This window comes from Mustelus asterias, chromosome 6, assembly GCF_964213995.1.
Source record: "Mustelus asterias chromosome 6, sMusAst1.hap1.1, whole genome shotgun sequence".
Lineage (NCBI taxonomy): Eukaryota > Metazoa > Chordata > Chondrichthyes > Carcharhiniformes > Triakidae > Mustelus > Mustelus asterias.
In genome coordinates this window covers 50,497,235-50,516,998 of record NC_135806.1, presented here as the reverse complement: position 1 = coordinate 50,516,998, position 19,764 = coordinate 50,497,235, and positions in this window count along the sequence as shown.

The following is a 19,764-nucleotide window of genomic DNA, read 5'->3' as shown; positions in this document are numbered from 1 at the left end:
ACTTCATTGCAGTGTTAATGTAAGCCTTACTTGTGACTAAGAAATAAACTTTAACTTTACTTTAATATATTTTGCTTAGTCATAGAGTCATAGAGCTTTACAGCATGGAAACAGGCCCTTCGGCCCAACTTGTCCATGCCGCCCCTTTTTTTTAAACCGCTAAGCTTGTCTCAATTGCCTGTGTTTGGCCCATATCCCTCTATACCCATCTTACCCATGTAACTATCTAAATGCTTTTTAAAAGACAAAATTGTACCCACCTCTACTACTGCCTCTGGCAGCTTGTTCCAGGCACTCACCACCCTCTGTGTGAAAAAATTGCCCCTCTGGACCCTTCTGTACCTCTCCACTCTCACCTTAAATCTATGCCCTCTAGTTTTAGACTTCCCTACCTTTGGAAAAGGTATTGACTACCTAGCTGATCTATTCCCCTCATTATTTTATAGACCTCTATAAGATCATCCCTCAGCCTCCTACGCTCCAGAGAAAAAAATCCCAGTCTATCCAGCCGCTCCTTATAACTCAAACCATCAAATCCTGGTAGCATCCTAGTAAATTCTTTCTGCACTCTTTCTAGTTTAATAGTATCCTTTCTATAATAGGGTGACCAGAACTGTACACAGCATTCCAAGTGTGGCCTTACCAATGTCTTGTACAACTTCAACAAGACGGCCCAACTCCTGTATTCAATGTTCTGACCAATGAATCCAAGCATGCCGGATGCCTTCTTCACCACTCTGTCCACCTGTGACTCCACTTTCAATGAGCCATGAACATGTACTCCTAGATCTCTTTCTTCTATAACTCTCCCCAATACCCTAGCATTAACTGAGTAAGTCCTGCCCTGGTTCAATCTACCAAAATGCATCACCTCGCATTTATCTAAATTAAACTCCATCCGCCATTTGTCAGCCCACTAACCCAATTGATCGAGATCCCATTGCAAAGAGTAAAGTAAAGAGTTTAAATATCCAAATGCTGCTTTGAAAACAGCTACAGAGTGAGGGTAAGTGGATACGGTGGGTAAGGAAAATGGTTATGGTGGATAGGGGCAAACGGTGGAAGCTTGGTAGCGTGGCAGATGGTTATGGTGTTAGGTGGGTGATGTGAGTGAAGGTGATAGGCTGGCAGGTGGGTGAGGTGGGTCAGGTGGCAGATAGGTGGTGTAGATAGCATGGCAGGTGGGTGAGTGGATTGGTGGGTCAGGGCCATTGGGTCTCAGGGGAGTCAGGTCAGATCAGGCTGAGATGTGGTCAAGTCGGGTTGGGGGCTGCTCAGTTTGGGTCAGGGTGGAGTTGGGGAATCAGGATGGTGGAGTTAGGGAAGTGCGGTCTTAGTCGAGGGTGGCGAGTGTCGGCAATGTGGTCGTGGAGTTCAGTGTGAGTGACTGGGGGTCAGTTGTGTAATTAACAAGGTGTTAGATTAGCCTTGTCTATCCTTCCCTGGGTAAGTATCCAGGTATGTAAGTCAGAACTGTCTGAAATCTCCGATTCTAACAAGAGTTAGAGATTTCTTCGGAGGAGCAGGGGAATTGCCCATCGGAAGTTCAAACTTCTCAGGCAATGCTACAGAGTCCCATAGCACATTTTCCAAGGTACATCTTGCCTCTGACTCACATGAGACCAGAAGAATTGCATGTGGCCAATGCAATTAATTTGCTGTATCATATTGATAACATTTACTAAGTTCAAATGAAAATTACATTCATGTTTGCATCGATATAAAAGCAAAACATTAGAAGAAAAAAAGTGCCAATCATCTAATGAAAAATATACATTCATTGTATTGATCGCGGCAAGTCCTTGGATTAATAAATGAGTATTTTACAACAGGCATTTTATTTCCAAATATAAGACATTCATCGTATACTTCACCAGAATTTGAACTTCAGATTAAATTTTTAAATTAGTTAGAATTGTTCTCATACATGTATAAGATGATGAAAGATTTAGATAAGTTAGATAAGGAAAAAATCTTGCCATTGGCAGATTGTACAAGGACTAGAGGACACAGATTTAAGATTTGGGGTAAACAATGCAGGGGAAATTTGAGGAAGCAAGTTTTATGCAGAGAGTGGTAATGAGCTGGATTGTGCTGCCTATGGATACAAAAACAATCAATGGTGTGTGATGATATTGTGCTATTTTGCTATATTTTATGTTTAAGGTTAGGCTGCTTTAAGAAGCAGTGTTTTGTTATAAGAGTCAATTCGTCTGGGAAAACTTGGAGTTCACATTCTGAGAATGCATGCTAAAGCTGATTTTAGCTCAGAATTTTAGCTTACTCTGTAGAGTTAATGGACCTTTTGTTTTCTTATGTTCTCCTGGGGTTTTAGACTAGGTTTGCAGAGATATGTGAGTTTTTGATTAGATTGACAGGTCGGGACAGATTCATGTGGTTAATGAGAGGTTCGAAGCTTGCAGGAAGGAACAGTTTCATTTTCATTTTAAACAGAGAACAGTTGCTGCCTGGGGCTGATGGAAGAAACAAGTGTCTCACTGTCTCTCTCCCTCAGAAGCCTTCTGAAAGCTCCAAGACTATTAACCTAACTCACAAGCCAATATGACTGTGTTTAGCTAACTAATTTTAAAGAGGGGTTTAAGTCTCGAAGAGAAATATTGTTTGATTGGAACTAATAATGATAGATTAGCAGTTAATACTTATATATTGTCATGTTTAAGTATTTTTCAACTGTTAAAAGTCAAGTTAATTCATTTTTATAGTTAAATTGCGTTGTTAAATAAAGTTTGATTTGATAGAAACTCTCTAATTTGTCACGCATGGAGGGAAACATATTATCTTCACATTATTTCCAAGATAGAAACTTTTTGAGATCTTGTCTGGCTTTGTAATATACCTAGAGGCCGGAATTTTACTGGCACGCCTGCCCCAGTTCCGGGAATGGGCAAGGCTCGGAGAACGGCATTCTCCATTGGCCTCGGGTGGAATCGTATGAACCTCTGGCGGACGTGCCGGTAAAATTCCACCCAGAGTTTCTGATCTGGTACCCTAACAGGTGTCTAAAGGAATGAATGAAAATTTGAAGGAAATAAATTGCAGAGCTACAGGGATCAAATGGGAGAGAGTGACTCAGTGGTTAGTCCTTGGGGAGCCAGCATGGACTCAATGGGTTGAGTGGCCTCCTTCTGTGCTGCAAATGACTCTATGAATCTATGTCTTGAAGTGGCTGTATTCTTTTGACTTTAACAATCCAGGACCAATTCCAAAGAAAAATTAAACTTTAAAAAAAAAGTTTATGTATTACTGTCACAAGTAGGCTCACATTAACAATTCAATGAAGTTACTGTGAAAATCCCCTAGTCGCCACACTCCGGCGCTTGTTCGGGTACACTGCATGGCATGGCCAATGCACATAACCAACACATCTTTCGGACTGTGGGAGGAAACCAGAACACCCGAAGGAAACCACGCAGACACGGGGAGAATGGGCAGACTCCGCACAGCCAGTGACCCAAGCCAGGAATTGAACCCGAGTCCCTGGCACTGTGGGGCAGAAGTGCTAACCACTGTGCCATTCTTTTATGCATTGTTGCTTCTTTACTAAGTATCACTTACAAATTTCTGATTTAAATCAAACATGTTCAAACCTCAGAACCTCAATAACAAAGTACATTTTTTTGGATGGGCATAGACATATAACATGATGTCAACACGGTTTCCCGTTGTTAGCACTTTCTGCTGCCAGGGAACCCATGGCACGTGGGCGCTAGGGGGTGGCCACCATTGGCGGGACTGGAAATCCCTCCCAGAGAAACAGCAGAGCCCAAATATAGATAGCGAGTCCAATGGTGCACTTGAGACAGTTTGAAGAAGGCAGAGGCTAGATCCAGAAGTTGAGAATAAGCAAAGCTATAGGGCCGGATTCTCCGACCTTATTCGTAGCCAGGATTCTCCCGTCCAATTGCAGTGAACGGAGGTTTGTCTGAGACCTAAATTCTCCGTCCTCGCTGGCAGTGGCGGCAGGGCACGAACAGCCGGAGAATTCCAGCCATAGTCCCTGCAGCTCCTTTTGCTACTTGATGATAACATTTGGTGGATCTGCACCATCCAGAACGTCATTAGGCAGAGACGAGGAGGCTCTGCAGACTTGTGCCATTTTTAGTCCAGACCCTGTCCGTGGAACTCAGGTTGGTCATGTCTGTTGTCAGTTGAAGATTACGTTACATCCCAGAAGAAGAGCTGAAATTCTTTGTGAGGAAACAGAATTTTGAAGGTCTTTGTGAATGAGAATGATGATATATTGCTGAGTTGACTGCGAGCCAATTCGTAAGATCTGACTGCATTACATCCGCCATTTAATGTGCAATTTCTAGTTTATAGTTAAACATAATTTGCCTGATAACCCTGTTAACCCTGTTTAACTGAAGTTGATTCTGGGTTTTAGAGTGATTGGGGGTTAGCTCTGTTTGGCTCCTGTATAGTAAAAATTATTTTGTTTAAACAATGAAATTTTGTGGTTTCATTCTTTCAGTAATTAACTGGGATTTTGGATTTATTTTTCAAAAATTTATTGATCTCAAATGTGACTGTAACAATGAAAAGGCATAATGACAATATATGATGTTAAAGTGCAACACTTTAAGTTCTATGAACAAATATGAGCCAAATACAACCCTTTACAGATTACAGACTTAATTATCTGTAGAATTGTGGAAGAATGTTCCATGAGGCATTTATTGCACGATTATCCTCAGAATGAAATAGAAATCAGCTAGACTACCAGAGTATGATCCTCCATTTTATTGTCCTCAAGATCTTGAGTTGAGCAGAGTTTTGGACTCAGATATCATCTTAGCATGGTTCAGGAGCTGGAAATATAGGTCTGTGTAGCTTGTCAACAAGGGAAACACTCATGCAATTGGTACCTTGTGATAGTACAAAATATTTGACAGGGAACTTTAGATCATAACATTGCAGTTGTGGGCATAGAAATTGGTTGGCACCACACAAAATGAGTGCCCAACCTTTCAACTGCTGCTTCATAGATGTCCGGGACACATGATGGGCCTTGAACTACGTTAACCTATCATTAAAATATTTAAATAAGAATTCTAAGATTGATGTAGAAACCAAAGCTTAATTGACACACCATGTGGTACACTTACACCTCATTAGGCTAAAATACATGATAGAGCTTTCAGCTGTGCTTTTTCAAAGATCATCCAATATACAAGTGTTCACTGCTGGTTTAGCCTTTCATGCTACTGATTAACGTCTGACATGTAAAAATTAATTCTGGCTTTTGGCAAAGTTGGTTTTGGTGTGCTTCAGTGTTTTTGGCTATCCTTGAAAGCGTTTGACTACAATCATTGCTGGTCTGGTAGGGCTGCTTTCAACATTAGAGGATGCGGAGGAGCAGCAAGGAAGACAGGAGAGAACAGGAGAAGCTGGAAGAAGAGATAGGAAGAAGTGGACACTGCAAAGATGGTTACACCCCTAGCTGGTCTTCAGAGACCACTTCTCCTACCTAAACATCACTGAAGATCAATGTATCAATGTATCTTCAATTCTGTATGTCCATATGTTTGTCCTACCTTGGCTTCAACAAGGAGGCTATCATCGAAATATGCCACCTGTTGCAGCTATACCTTTGCTAAAATCTTGCTGCTGTTCACGCCAGCAGGATCTTAAATTCCCGCCAACAGTGCACTCCTACTGTGCGTTTCCCGCCGGCAAGAAGTATGTTCAATGGGAAACCCTGTTCATAACGGTGGGACTGTAAGATCCCGCCGCCAATGAGTTGTGTGCCACCTCCTGCCACTGGCAAACATGCCATGGGAGAGGGACAAAAATCCCACCCAATGAGTCTGGAACCAGAACATGGACTGTACCGATTGTGGTTGTTAATGCCACCATGACCAGTTTCAAGTGTTACAAAAGTTTCTTACATTGCGACAGTGACTACACTTCAAAAGTACTTCAAAGACTGTGAAGTTCTTTGAGATGTCAAAACATTTTCTTTCCATTCACCACTCTATCAGAAAGGTCACCAAAACTCTCTGCAGCAGAGGTGACAGGTACTTTTCCTTCCATATGGATAGGGTGAATCAGGACAAGACAGCATGGGCTTTGGCCATGCACCATGGCCATGCCACTACAGTACCAATGGACAATGTACACTGTATGCATGGACAGCAAATGTGGAATCCAAAGATGCATAAAAGCCCTACATTGCAGATGGAAGCCATTCAGCCCATCGAGTCTGCACCAACTCTCCAAGTCTGCACTAACATACTTTTTGGGGCAGTACAGTGCTGCCTCACGGTGCCAGGGACCTGAGCTTGATTCCAGGCTTGGGTCACTGTCTGTGCGGAGTCTGCACATTCTCCCTGTGTCTACGTGGGTTTTCTCTGGGTGCTCCGGTTTCCTCCCACAGTAGAAAGACGTGCTGGTTAGGTGTATTGACCCAAAGAGGCGCTGGAGTGTGGCGACAAGGGAATTTTCACAGTAACTTCATTGCAGTGTTAATGTAAGCCTACTTGTGACGCTAATAAATAAACTTTACTTTAACTTTTCCACCCTCTACAATCACACCCTACCTAGGCCTCCCCTTCACCCTATCCCCATGCATTTACCATGGCTAATCTACTTTGCATTCGCATCTTTGGACACTAAGGGGCAATTTAGCATGACAAATCCACCTACATTGCAGAAGGAGGTCATTCAGCCCATCAAGTCTGCACCAAGTCTCTGACTGAGTATCTTACCCAGGGTCTGTATCCCATCCTATTCTTGTAACCCCACACATTCACCATGCTAATCCAGCTAACCTACAAATCTTGGGACACGAGGGGGAAATTTAGCACGGCCAATCCACCTAACCCACACATCTTTGGACTGTGGGAGGAAACTGGACCACCCGGAGGAAACCCACGCAGACACGAGAAGAATGTGCAAACTCCACACAGACAGTGACCCAAGGCTGGAATCGAAACCGAGTCCCTGGCGCTGTGAGACAGCAACGCTAACCACTGTGCCATCGTGCTGCCCTTGGGAGAGAAGTAAATAAAAATCTCAATTAGGAAGGTAAAGAGGAACAATGAAATTAAATTTTCAAGGAACATAAAACAAAATAGTAAGTGTTCTACAGTCGCAAATAATAAAGGAAAGTCCAAATGGAAATAGGGCTACTAAGGAATTGACAGGATAAGATCAGCAATAGTGAAATTACTGAAATATTAAATCATTACTTTGCTTCAGGTCAATGGATCAGATGAACATGACATTGGAAGATGAGATTAGTAATGGTATAACTATTTAAAATAAAAAGAGAAATATTAAATGAACTAATGAAAACTCAAAAACTATTAAACTCTTGGTCTGAACAGATTACATCCACATATTTTAAAATAATCTAGGAAAGAGGTAGCAGAGGCATTATTACACATATTTCAGCACTATTACACATATTTCATATTGATTGGGAAAAGGTGTAATTCCAGAGGATTGGCAGGTATCTAATGCCACACCTAGATTTGAGAAGAGAGATAGAAGATATCTAAGGAACTATAGACAAGTCAGCGAAGATCAGTGGTGGGAAAGGTAATGGCCGAGCTATTTTGTGATAAGAATGACAGCAAACATATCAACATTTGTGGAAGTGACAGAAATTTCTCAGTTAAACATGGAAATCTAGCAGTCACTGTCTGTGATTACCCCATTCTGCGCAGACTATGCTGTTGTTGCAATTACTATGGAGATCACCATCGTAGCATTAACTTGGATTAATCGTCCATCTTTTCTGAACTATAATCACCGGAAAATTTTATGTCTTGTTGAGAAGCCACGAGGAGCCAATTGCTAATTGAAGCCAGGGTTCAGCCAGAAGGAGATTTTTACATGGGAGAAACTTATATAAAATGGCTGAGAAAAACACTACTTTCTGATGTTCTGAAATCTTACAAGATACTGTGAGGCTTGGATAGAGTGAACGTGGAGAGGATGTTTCCACTAGTAGGAAAAGCTAGAACCAGAGGGCACAACCTCAGGCTAAAGGGATGATCCTTTAAAATAAAGACGAGGAGGAATTTCTTTAGCCAGAGAGTGGTGAATTTGTGGAACTCTTTGCTGCAGAAGGCTGTGGAGGCCGGGTCATAGAGGTTTACAGCATGGAAACAGGCCCTTCGGCCCAACTTGTCCATGCCACCCTTTTTTTTTAAAACACCTCAGTCCCAATTGCCCGCATTTGGCCCATATCCCTCCATACCCATCTTCCCCATGTAACTATCTAAATGCTTTTTAAAAGGTAAAATTGTACCCACCTCTACTGCTACCTCTGGCAGCTTGTTCCAGACACTCACCACCCTCTTGTATGAAAAAACTGCCCCTCTGGACCCTTTTGTATCTCTCCCCTCTCACCTTAAACCTATGCCCTCTAATTTTAGACTCCCCTACCTTTGGGAAAAGATACTGACTATCTAGCTGATCTGTGCCCCTCATTATTTTATAGACCTCTATAAGATCACCCTTCAGCCTTTTACGCTCCAGTGAAAAAAGTCCCAGTCTATCCAGCCTCTCCTTATAACTCAAACCATCAAGTCCCGATAGCAGATCTTTTCTGCACTCTTTCCAGTTTAATAATATCCTTTTTATGACATTTAATTACTGATGTGTGATTTTTCAAGAAACAGGTCATTCACAAACTTTTTTTTCATTGAGTGTCTTTAAGACAGAGATAGATAGGTTCTTGATTAATAAGTGGATCAGGGGTTATGGGGAAAAGGCAGGAGAATGGGGATGAGAAAAATATCAGCCATGATTGAATGGCGGAGCAGACTCGATGGGCTGAGTGGCCTAATTCTGCTCCTATGTCTTATGATCTTATGGTCTAATGGTCTTTTCACCTTCTGTGACTTTTTCAAATTTTGTTCACTTTTTAATCACTTCGTCAATTTTTTTTCAAGCCTATCTGCCTTTTTCAACTTCTTTGCACATTTCCTGGAACTGCTCAGTGAGGAAGCCTGTGAAGGAGAAAATGCTCTCTCCAATTGTACCCCCAGCTTTATATGCTGTGTAAGCAATGCGAGTCTGATGCAGGGAACAGCAAAGAAGAATTAGGTGCCTTGCCCATCAACTGACCAGAGGAAACTTTAACACAGGAGAGGTTGTCTTTAGGAGATGAGTCGATGGAAATGTGTGTGGCTAGGCTGAGCTTCAATAAAGAGTCAGTTGCCTATCTCTGTTGAATATGAAGGACATCCACCAAAATTTAGTCCTTTCAATCCTTGCCTGTAGCTGTCAAGGTAACCGTTGCACTCAAATTTTGAAGCACAAGGCTAATTTCAGTCAGCTACCGGTGACCTGTTCAAAATCACCCAGAGCATTACAAGGACCTACATTTGCCATATCTTGGATGCCATATTGCATGACGCCTCTGAGTTCATTGATTTTAATGGGTCCCCTGCAACAAAGGGAGAGGTCCATCACATTTCAAGGTAATCACTGGCAAAGTGCTTGGGACCTTCCATGGAACTCAATGAAGGAATTGAATGATGCAACCGTCAAGTACATCAACAGGAAGGCATGTCACTCATTAAATATTACGATTCTTCGTGATATCCATTCATGATCCTGAATGCAGAAATCATACTTCCAGTCCTTAGGCAGGTCAAGAAGGCCCTTGCAGCACTCACTTATCAAAGTAGCAAGGATTGTGGTAGTCTCTTGCAAATTACATAATTTTGCCTTGTGGAAAGGGCTGATCTTTAGCCCAAGAGACAAGATTCTGGTGGAAATGGAGGATTCCAACATGGATGTCACTGAGGCCATGCTTTGTGGACTACCCGGGGAAGCCAGGAGGACAGTTAGAGAATGGCTGTTTGATCATGCTGATAAGAATCGCAAAATGACTCCTCCTTCCCCCATCACCCCGCCCAGGAAGAAAAGGCAATTGGGAAGGAAACAGTGAAGTTTCATTGCACCAGCAAATACTCAGATAGGTAATGCCACACTATTTTTAAGAAAAGAGATAAAACATATCTTGGGTACTATAGACAAGTCAGCTTAACATCAGTGGTAGGAAAGGTAATGGCCCAGCTTTTGTGATAAGAATGACAGCAGCCATGTTAACATTTGTAGAAGTGACAGAAATTTCTCAGAATCACACATGCAGGCAGGGATTCTCCCAAAAAAATTCTAAGTTCCCAATGTGCAGAAAAATGGGAGTAAATCCTGTTGTTTCTTAGCGTGATTTCCAGAATGAATCTCTGACATTTTGTGCATCATGGAGTGCACTGGCATAATTCATTCTGAAAATCTGGGGATGGGGCCTATTCCTGTCCGAGAGGCCGCAGCATAGTGCAGAGCGGGCCACTGCGCATGCGCCAATCTGTCAGAGCAGAGATCAGTGCACGTGCAGTGGTCCACATTGCCGGCTCCCAATCACTGGCCTGCCCCCCCTCCTGATTGCTGGCCTTCCAACTCCCCACCCCCCCCTCCCGATTGCTGGCCTTCCAACCCCCCCCCCGGTGGGCAGTGCCAAGGTGCCCCTTGTGCAGTGCCAGTTTGCCCCTTAGGCAGTGCTAGGTTGGCACTGCTTGGCTGGCACTGTCCAAGGGGTACTCCCGGGTGGACCTCAGTGGCCTCTCTTCCTACCAGCGGGGTCAGGCCGCCTGTTCTCCATTAGTGGGGAGCAGTAGTAAACTCCTCTGGAGGGAACCACTCCCAGCTGGAGTGATTTGGGGCAGGTGGGGCTGGTAGCGGAGAGAGCGCGGAGCTGATTATGTCAGAAATCTTTGCCTGGGAGATTCTCGGAGGCCACGCCGCCCAGCGGGAATCCCGTGAAAGGGCCGCCCTGATGTCTCCCAACCTGCTGCGCTAGGCTGGGAGAATCGCCCCCATGCAGTTAAACAGGAAAATCTAGCAGTTGCTGCCTGTCAGTATCGGGCTTATGAGATATCTATTACTAAATCTTACATAAATATTGAGGTACCAAAATCAATTTACCAGGAAAAAAGTGTGGGAGAGGGCCTGAGTTGGATTGGAACAAGGACTGTTTTACATATCCCCAAAAAAGGCAGGCATAGCTTGGACCCATGCGCAAACCCACAGCAATTTGTTATATATAAAGGAAGTAAGTGGAATTAAAATAGAAAATGTTAAACATCAGAACAAAGTGACCTTATATCTCTTCTACTCTCTTTCAGTTTTTGCTGTTTAATGTATATTTATCCTTCTTTCCACTCTCCTATACATACTTTCACCTTTCATTCCATCTGATAACTGTTCCATACTAACCTACCTATGTCCTCCTGAAGTTACTTTTCACAGATATCTGTATTCCTTAGTTTGCTATCACTTGCAAACATTGCAATTGTGCTCTCTTTGGGGGAGGCCAGTTGCCTTTGGGGAGGATACCCCTTGAGAGGGATAAGGTGCTCCTTAGAGTTGTTAAAAGTAGGCTAGAATGTGCAGAAGAAGTGCATAAACTCATAAATTCTCAAGCTAATTGGCACTGTCAAAACAGTCAAAATAAACTATTAGAAGCAACTGTCAAAATTTTCAAAACGAACTGTCCAAAACAACTGTCAAGCTGTCAAGGCATTTAAAACTCCTGCACTTTAAATCTTTGAAAAATATGGCTGGAGTGTTAAAAATGCTAGTTATTTCACTCTCTGTTGAAACAAGCCTGGTATTTGCAGCAGGAGATGCTGAAATCCCTGTTTATTATGGGGTTTTTAATACAAAGTAGACTAGTCTAAAATAGGGACCATAATGTGCCTTATATATACCAAAGATATCAAAGATGTGCCCCCTACATATATTATACGAAGGCCTTAACCAGATATATAACCAATAGTAATGAATTTTTAAGAAGTATTGTAACTTTGAAATGTAGTTTAAAGGTGTTTGTGAGCTTTGGCCAAAAGCAACTGCCCCACAGCATAATGGGAAAAAGCAGAACCAGACCACATTCAAACGGAACAATGAAGTATCGAACTTAATCAGTGAAAGGCTTTGGAAGACCTTGCAGTTGTGAAGTACTAGATAATGAAGTGAATAGAAGGATTCTACTGCTAATTAAAATGAATAGGAGCATTCCACTCCTCTCTTGGCCTGATAAGATATAACTAGTTCAACAGGATGACTCCCTGACTCCCTTTTAATTCTCATAGTATGGTAGGTGGCAGAAGCGAGCCTTGAACCTGTCAGACGTGCGTAAGCAAGTCGTTAAGCAATGGAGGAAAGACCTTTGAGTCCAAGTAGCCAATGAATTCCTAATTCTGCTCGGAGGTAGAACGCTGTTGGCCAAGGTAAATAATATGTATGAATGTAATTGGACCATCCAGTTTGTGTGAAAGATTGGGCGGGGAATACAAATCTTCAATAATAGTATATCAGATGTGTTCACGTGATGCAATTTTAGAGAGAAGTTAGAATCCATCCAGCATCTCTCTCCCAATGCATATTGATCAAATAAAGAGATTCTTTAACTGTACACTCTCTCTCGCAAGTTTTGTATCAGCTGAATTTGGCTCAATGCAGGACCCCAGAGGGAAGTCTCCAGAAAATTCCACTAAGAGTACTGAATGGCTGATTTCACTACCTTCCCTTTCACAGTAAGGTGCCTTCTATTTCACAGTTTGATTAACAGCTCCTTGAAGTACCATTATGAATTCCAATGTTTGTTTTAATAGAGGGTGAAGCACTTGAATTAAATGTTTATTTTTATAAGGATATAGTTGAATAATGTAAATATAGAGGGAGCGATCTTACCAGAATTTGGCAAAGTGTCGGTTTAGGCAAGAAAAAAGATGTGTTTCTCTCCAGAGAAACGGGCCGTTTTCTCTGCAGATTATATGACACTCTAGTCAAAAAATAACAGGTGGGCATGTTTGCTTGTAGGCTCTTGGGATATATGTGTTTCTTGTTCAATGGAAGTCCCTGCCTGATCAAGTAACCAGTATTGGGAAGGAGGGGGTATTGCACTAAGAGCTCTCCCCACTGCCCTTGCTACCAACACCCCTCTTCCCTCTCACATTGTTGTGAGATAGTATTCAGCAGTGTTATTCTTTCGGGGGGGGCGGGGGTGGGGGACGACAATTAACTCAGTTGGCGAGGTAGCTAGTATGTTGTTCTATAAAACACCAACAGCATGTGTTCAATTTCCTTTCCATTTGGGGTAGATATTTGGATCTGTCTCCTTGCCCTGTCCATGAGAGTGCAAAGCAATGTCATCGCTAACAAACAAGTTGCCAAGGAAACAGCTCAGGATGAAGCAATAGCAGACAATGAACCAAGAACCTGCTCTCAGGCAGATCTCACATGAATGTATTTGCCCTTCAATCCCAATCTCTGAACCCAATCTTTCTCTGTTTCCCCTTCCGTTTCCCATGATGCTCAGCCAGGAGGAAACCTTGCACTTCTCCTTGCTTTCCATGTCCCTCTCCCAACCAAGATGCCCTCTCAACCTCCCTGCTAAGTAGTCACCTCACTTCTGCTGATAATTACTCTGGCCATTTAAACTGACCCACCTGCCAGCTAATATTTTGGGTTCAGGTAGGAGGCAAACATGATCCATGTAGATAAGAACCGGGAATTCAAATCTAGTAGGCACTGTGGAAGGCAAGATTGTTTCTGTTCTAGCTTGAGCACCTGAACTTCAAGTCCAATCAATGCAATGAAAGTCAGACAGAATCCATAAAGACCAGATTTCTGTCCCAGCAATGAAGACAAAAATGTACCCCTTTGTTTGATAGCCTTAAAGAAGGCTACCTTGGTGCTATTTGCCTTTTACACAAATTAATAGGAAAGATTTACAGTAATGATAGAACAAAAATTCTTAACATATAAAGAATCTTAGCGAAGCATTCCAAACGGGGGAAGATCCATTCTCCAAGCACGAATTAGGAGTAGAATTAAAGGAGGTAACTAAAGATCAGGTCTAAAAAGTAGGTTTTGATAAGATTTTTATAGAAGTGAATAAGATAAGGGGGGCTTGAGAAGAGAATCCCACAGAGCAGAGTCATGATCGTTGAAATGTTGGTGAAAGGGTGGAACAACGCAAAGTAATCCAGATTCAGGCTGGAGCGAACGACGCAACCTGGGACACAAAACTGGAGAAGGTTGCAAAGATCAAATAGATAACACCATGAAGGGATTTATATCCAGGAATGAGGATTTCGAAGACAGTGCACTTAGAGATGGGAAACCAATGGATGACAGCAAAGAGAAGCATGATAAAAAAATTGGCACTTCGCTTGCTGTCAGCAACAGAGGAATAGAAATGGTTATTAAAATGCCAGTTGTAATTTCTATTAGTTTTACTCACCTATTTACTCAAACTCATTTTATTTAAAAAATCTTGTTGAAGTCTCAGCAAGCATAAACTGCCCTTCTGATGGACGTTGTTGAATGACTGCCTCAATCTTAAAAGCTTAACAATTCTGCTTAACATGGATGATTATTGAAGCGAACCATTACTGTCTACAAATGGAAAGTACCCAACTTGCAAATCATTGGCTTTTAATATGGTGAAGCTGTTAGCAGATCCCTTTTTCCAGACAAATCATTCGTATTTCAGTCCACACACATGACAGAGCTTCAGTGCATTGCTTAGGTGTGAGTATGCAAAGATCATGTTACATTATGAATATTGTTGCATTCCACTAAACAAATAAGGCTGTGATTCATTCAACAGTGGTAAAGAGTACCGAGGCTGCACAATATTCTATCTGGTGAGTGCACCAACAAATCTTAAAGCAGGATTCAGGGGAAAAGGACAAGATGAACAATTAATAAATGGAGGGTGAGGCTCAACTGTAACATTGGTCTCTTGGCTGCCTTTTCTCATTTTTAATTTCCTTTAAATTGATTCTATCTTGGTCACTATGCCAGAACTGTTCACATTGTTATTTTTCTACAGCACAGAAACAGGGCATTCAGCCCAACAGATTGTTGCTGGTGTTTAGAACAAAAAATAAAGAAAATTTCAGCACAGGAACAGGCCCTTCAGCCCCCCAAGCCTGCACCGACCATGCTGCCCGTCTGAACTAAAACCCTCTACCCTTCCGGGGATCATATCCCTCCATTCCCATCCTATTCATGTATTTGTCTCGACGCCCCTTAAAAGTCACTATTGTATCTGCTTCTACTATCTCCCCTGGCAATGAGTTCCAGGCACTCACCACCCTCTGTGTAAAAAAACTCGCCTCGCACATCTCCTTTAAACCTTGCCCCTTGCACCTTAAACCTGTGCCCCCTAGTAATTGACTCTTCCACTCTGGAAAAAGGCTCCTGACTACCCACTCTGTCTAAGCTCCTCATAATCTTGCAGACTTCTATCAGGTCGCCCCTCAATCTCTGTCATTCCAGTGAGAACAAACCAAGTTTCTCCAACCTCTCCTCATAGCTAATGTCCTCCATACCAGGCAACATCCTGGTAAATCTTTTCTGTATCCTCTCCAAAGCTTCCACATCCTTCTGGTGGTGTGGCGACCAGAATTGAACACTATATTCCAAGTGCGGCCTAACTAAAGTTCTATAAAGCTGCAACATGACTTGCCAATTTTTAACTCAATGCCCGGCTGATGAAGGCAAGCACGCCGTATGCCTTCTTGACTACCTTCTCCTCCTGCATTGCCACTTTCAGTGACCTGTGTGCCTGTCCAACCAGATCCCTCTTCCTATCAATACTCTTAAGGATTCTGCCATTTAGTGCATATTTTCCATCTGAATTAGACCTTCCAAAATGCATTACCTCACATTTGTCTGGATTAAACTCCATTTGCCATCTCTCCGCCCAAGTCTCCAACTGACCTATATCCTGCTGTATCGACCGACGGTCCTCATCGCTATCCACAATTCCATCTCATGAGCCTTCTGCCACCCCACTTCATCGAACTCTACAATGTATTCTTCTATTCCATTCTCCTTCTGTTACTTATCTATCTTTCCCTTTCAGATACTACCTTTTTCAGATTCGAATTATGAATGAGAGATACTATTTTCATTTTTGGATTAGTATTTACAAATTGGAATACTTACTGTAGCTTAAGAAGTTGACCTATTTTTCTCCACAAATAGGGAAAGGAAATGAAAAAAAGGGCAACAGAAGCATTGGGCAGAATTTCCCCCCAAAATTACTGTGTCATAACAATGAGAAAACAGAAGTTTCCATACTAGTCTCTTAGGCGCGCTCTGCATCACAATCTTTCATACTTAGTGCAATGAAAGAGCCTCCATGCGAATCATGTGTGACTCGCCTGAAGTGATGAGGGGAAGTTCTATTTAAACACTAACAATACACCCACAGTCAATCACGCCAGGAAGAAAGCACCGCGTAGAACTGCTCCACGGTGGGAGAGCTGGGACACCATGGAGGGCAGGAGGACCATCTTCTACCCCAGAGACAGTCGGCGGCCCAGGGGTCAGGCCGGCAACGCGGCCTGGAAAGCGATGGCAGTGGCTGTCAGTGACCGTGCACTGGCACAGAGAACTGGGGGCCAGTGCAGAAAGAAAATGAATGACCTTATTCGGACAGCAAGGGCGAGTGTCCATCCCGTCCTGGCATCAGTCCCATCTGTCGTACCTGGAACATCCACAACGATCCGCTCCCTGATACCCTGCAGCCTCCCAGCACCTGACCCCCTAGCACCTGCCTCCAACCCCTCTAGCAACCCCTGTCACAACCCCTGCCAGCCAAGGCATAGTCCTGACATATGCTTCCCAATTGTCCCCACCCCCAGCACCCTGACATCCCATGCCCTTCTAGTCATCAGGCTTTCAACTCCCCCTCTGTCTCCGCAGGAGAAGATGGCCTATAATTGCAGGGAGTGGGCAGAGCCCAGAGGTGGAGCTGCATATCCTTACTATATTCAAGCACTGAGCCATGGAGCTGTTGGGGGAGGGCAAGTTTAATGCTGTGACTGACAACCAGATCGGGATGCGCTACAGAACTGAGGAGCCACAAAACATTTATAAGCTCCATCTCAAGTAAGTTGCAATCTGTCCAGTTATTTGCCCCATGTGTCTTGTTTTGCAAGGGACAGCCCCGATGAGGCATGCCCTTCGGCCTCGACAGCCCATCACCGGCTCCTGGCCTCCAAAGGACGCCTGCCAATGGCATCAAAGGCCACGGGGCACAGAACACAGCAAGCCACCTAAAACTCTGATATTCATCCTGGGCAGACATCTAGACATAGGGTTAAACCATGCAAGATTTAGAAGGTTTAGGAGAATCGAGAGGGCATGGGTGAAGGCAGACACCATAGTTAGGGATAGGGTAATTGGCACTGTAACTAATCAACATTAAAGAATATTGCAGCTCAAAGCTGCAGCTCCTCCGCCTTTGTCCCCTTTCCCATAGAGAGTGTAACTCCCCATCTGTACTCAGAATTTCCTACCAGCCCACCCCCCCCCCCCCCCAAGCAATCCCAACAGTGAGAGCCACGGAGGCCCATGCTGACAGACACCCTGGAATGACAGACTCATTACTCACTGAACCGTAGGCTTGGCACCCCGCCCCTCCCCACCCCCACTCCTGGGCACTGGGCCAAACAATGGTGCCCCCGACCCTCACTCAACCTGAGTCTGGGAGTCTCTGTGCAGAGACAAGACAAACAGGAGTCAGACTTCAGCAGCACCAGAGCAGCATCAGCGCTTGCCTCACAGCGAGTTGTCATCACCCTCCTGCCTTGACAAGTCACCCGCTGACACGGTCAACCCAGGCCCATCATCCTGGTGTGATGTCAATGAAAGTCTTGGAAGGGGGAAGTTGGAAGTTTTATCCTGGGGATGTGGGCAAGGGTTCTGGAAGGGTAGGCAAGGATCTTGGAAGAGTGGGCAGGGTTCTTGAAAGAAGGGGATGGGGTTGCAGGCTCTCCTCGGCATAGCTGGGGCGGGGGGGGCAGATGCTGCTGGACACCAAGCCTCCTAATTGGAGCATGTGGTGACAATGAGGGCCTCTCTGGCCCGACTGGCATACTGGACACTTGCCAACGCCATCTGTCCTCCATCCTCGGGTCCTCCTGATGCTCTCTGTCCACTCCGTCCTGGTCTGCCTCCTCCCCATAGGAATACGCATGGTCTACCTCCTCCAGAATGTCACACCTCTGCTGCACAATGTTGTGGAGGGTATAGCAGACCACCACGATGCAGGAGACCCTTAGGGGGCTGTACTGAAGAACACCGCCAGAATGGTCCAGGCAGCAGAACTACCTCTATCAGGATGCCAATGCACTACTCAATGGTAGATCAGTTAGCAGGACGGGCCTCATTGTAGCGGGTCTCCACCTTGGTCTCTGTACCGGTGTCATCAGCCATGATCTCAGCAGGTAACCCTTGCCCCCCACAGGCCATCCCGGCAGCCTGGGATGCTTCACACGGACCCCGGGGATATCTGAGTACCCCAGGATGAAGCTGTCATGCTGTTATACTCAATGCACATGTGCAGTCAGTGTATGGACTGAGACTTGTAGCCCAACAGGGAGTCAGAAGTTAGACCCCTCCCCCGCCCTGAGGATGGCTGTTCTGACTGCTCTCTCTCTGAGTGACATACAGCCAGCCCCTTGTTTTGGCACGTTTCAGTCATAGAAGTCCCTCCCACCCAGAAACAGACCCCTGGCAGCCCCGGCCACTGGCAGCAGCTGCAGACCTGACCTGTGAGTGAAACCTGGGATGAAATGTCAAAATCAACCACAGAGCCTTTCAAGCAGGGTGGGCCCTTACACCACTGCATTTTACACAACTGGATACGATTATTCCTCTCTTCCCCAGTGAGGAAGTTTGTCGGCCTGTTCACATAACACCAACCAGGTTAAGTTCATTTATTCCAATAAGGAGAGTTTGTTGGGCTCCTGAGGAGTTACATGTTAATGATCATGCGTCTTTGTACCGTGAAGCAAAAGACATTGCCAGTGTCTCAGGGATATCTATAAATGGTATCTGTGTAAAGAAATATGTGGCATTAATGGCACTGGCTTTGGGTGATTAACGGATAACTTTGGCAGCCAAAGTAATAAACACTGGTAGAGGGATCCATAAACAATAATTTAGAAATATAATGGCTAATAGGCCTATTCTTCAAAGTGGTTCAGAACAGTTACATCAGCAAATTCTGTTTGAAGCAAATAATTTTGGAGTAAACAATTACCCTTGTTTACATGGATGCCTGCTTCAAAACAACTTGGGAACGGATACATCATGAGGTCTTACCTGTGACGTTTGCCTTTGACGTGGTGCATAAAGGAGTTTTCAACAGTTGCTCAAAGAACTTGAAAGATATAGAAATCCAAAAGCTGCTCTCGAACACTGTGTGTATCAGCAAAATCTGTTCAGTACACGCAGTCATCAATTTTTTAATGAGGTGTCTCTGGCGAGGCCAGAATTTATTGCCCATCCCTATTTCCCTTTGAGAAGGTGGTGTCTCAGGCTTCTCAAGATGTTGTTGTGAATTAGAGAAGGAAGCTAGGTGAATTCTAACATTGCTAGCCAAGAATACAGTTATAACACTGCGGTACCTTAATTCGCAACCCGTGGGAGTAAATTTTAGCACATGTCAACTGGGCATTAATTTCAACTGTCTAAGCACTGGTTCCTTTTATTATCTTTATTCTTTCATGGGGCGTGGGCGTCGCTGGCAAAGTGAGCCATCCCTAATTGCTCTTGAACTGAAAGGCTTGCTTGGCCATTTCAGAGAACAGTTTAGAGTCAACCATATTGCTGAGTCTGGAGTCACATGTAGACCAGATCAGGGTAAGGATGACAGTTCCCTTACTTAAAGGACATTCGTGAAGTGGATTGATT